Genomic DNA, 2,665 nt, shown 5'->3' with positions numbered 1-2,665 from the left:
TATAAGTGAATACTATAAACAACTGTATACCAACAGTTTAAATAAGTTAGATAAAATGGACAAAATCCTAGAAAGACATAAATTACCAAAATTTTATCAAGAATAAATAGAAAATCTAAACAAATCTATAACAAGTAAAGAGATTTAATTAGTAATTTTAATACATCCCACACACACAAAAGCTGAGGCCCAGACTTCACAGATGAATCTTTTAAATATTTCAGGAAGAATTAACACCAATCCTTCATAAAATTTTCAGAAGACAGGTGGTAATAACGCTACCCAATTCACTCTATGAGGTGAGTCTTATCCAGAATCCAAAACCAGACAAACACATCACAAGAAAATTACCGACCAATGTCCTTTACGAATATAGATGTGAACATTTTCAACAAAATAATACGAAACTGAATCCAGCAGCATACATGAAGGATAATAAACTAAAATTAAGTGGGATTTATCCCAAGAATGCAAGATTGGTTCCATTTATGAAAATGTATGTATGTAATATAATATGCTATATTAATAGAATAAAGTAAAAGACACATGGTCATCTCAACAGACAAGAAAACAAAAAGCATTTGACAAAATCCAACACTCTTTCATGACAAAAACATTCAAGTAAGACAGGTGGTGATATGGTTTGGATTGTGTCCTCAACCAAATCTCATGCCAAATTGTAATCCCCAGTGTTGAAGGAAGGGTCTGGTGGAAGGTGACTGGATTAAGGGGAAAGATTTCCTCTGTGTTGTTTTCACGATAATAAGTTCTCATGAGACCTGGTTGTTTTAAGGAGTGTGTAGCACTTCCCCCTACATCTCTTCCTCTTGATCCAGCCATGTAAAACATGCCTGCTTCCCCCTTCACCTTCTGCCATGATTATAAGTTTCCTGAGGCCTCCCAGACATGTTTCCTGTACAGACTGTGGAACCATGAGCCAATTAGACTTCTTGTAATTATAAATTACCTAGTCTCAGGTAGTTTTTTATAACAATGTGACAACAAACTAATACAGATGAGAAATTCCTCAACCTGATAGGAAGCATCTGTGAAAAACCCCCGGGCACATCATATTTAATGATGAAAGACTGTATGTTTTCCTCCTGAGCTCTGGAACAAGATAGGGATGTTCGCTTTCACCATTTCTATTCAACACTCTAAAGTACTTACTAGACAGGGGAATTAGGCAATAAAAAGAAATAAAAGGTATCAGATCGGTAAAGAAGTAAAATTATCTCTATTTGCAGATGACATGATTTTGCATATAGAAAACCCTAAACAATTAATTTTAAAAACCTGTCAGGGATAATAAAAACAGTTCAACAAAGTAGCAGGATATGAGATCAATATACAAAAATCATTTGTATTTCAATATGCTGGCAATGAACAACCAAAAAATAAAATTTAAAAATAACTCCATTCACAACAGCATACAAAATGATAAAATATTTACAAATAATTTTAACAAAAAAAATGCATGACTCATACACTGAAAACCACAAAATATTGAAAGAAATTAAAGAATGCCTACATAAATGGAAAGACAGCCCATGTTCATGGATTAGAAGACTATACTATTAGAATGAAAATACTCCCCATATTTATCTCCAGTTTTGATGCTGTCTCTATCAAAATTCTAGCTGAATATTTGCAGAAATTGTCAAGGTGATTCTAAAATTCATATGAAAATGCAAGGGACCCAGAACAGCCAAAACAATGTTGAAAAAGAAGAGCAATGTTAGAAAATTCCCAATTCCCAATTTCAAAACTTACTACAGAGCTATAGTAATCAAGACAGTATGGTACTGGCATAAGGACAGACATGGAGCAATGAAATGAAATAGAGTGTCTGAAAATAAACCCATACATTTTAGTCAGCTGATTGTCAACTAGGGTGCCAAGACAATTCAATAGAGAAAGAAATAGTGTTATTCTTTTCAACAAATAGTACTGGGACAACTGGATATTCATATACAAAAGAATAAATTTGGACCCCATCTCAAACCATATACAAAAATTAACTCAAAATGCATCAAAGCCTAAATGCAAGAGCTAAAGTTATAAGATCTTAGATAAAAACAAGAGTAAATCTTCAAGACTTTGGATTATGCAATGATTTCTTAGATACACTTAAAGCACAATCAATCAAATAAAAGTTAAATTAAATTAAAATAAAATTAAAAATTAAATAAAAATTAAAAATTAAAAACTTTTTTACTCCAAAGGATACTATTAAGAAAAGAAAAGATGACCCGCAGAATCTAATAAAGAAAGAACTCTCAGAACTCAGCAATCAAAAGACAAATAACTTAGCTGGGCATGATGGCATGAACCTGTAGTCCCGGCTATGAGGGAGGCTGAGGTGAGAGTATCACTCGAGCCCAGGAGTTCAAGACAAGTCTGAGAAACACAAGACCCCATCTAAATAAATTAATTAATTAACTAACACAATTTTAAAATGAACAAAGATTTTGAACAGATATTTCCTCAAAGAATGTATATAAATGGCCAAAAAGCACATGCAAAGATGTTCAACATCATTAGTCATTATGGAAATATTATACCAATCAATATTGTTAAGAGGTCAATGGAAACAGATTCAACAATGATTGATGCTTTTTATCACATTTACTGTGTTTATTCTCAAACAACATTATGGCATAGG

This window comes from Mandrillus leucophaeus, unplaced genomic scaffold, assembly GCF_000951045.1.
Source record: "Mandrillus leucophaeus isolate KB7577 unplaced genomic scaffold, Mleu.le_1.0 Scaffold1005, whole genome shotgun sequence".
NCBI classification, from domain to species: domain Eukaryota; kingdom Metazoa; phylum Chordata; class Mammalia; order Primates; family Cercopithecidae; genus Mandrillus; species Mandrillus leucophaeus.
The sequence above is the reverse complement of the archived record's forward strand: the minus strand, read 5'-3'. Positions refer to the sequence as shown.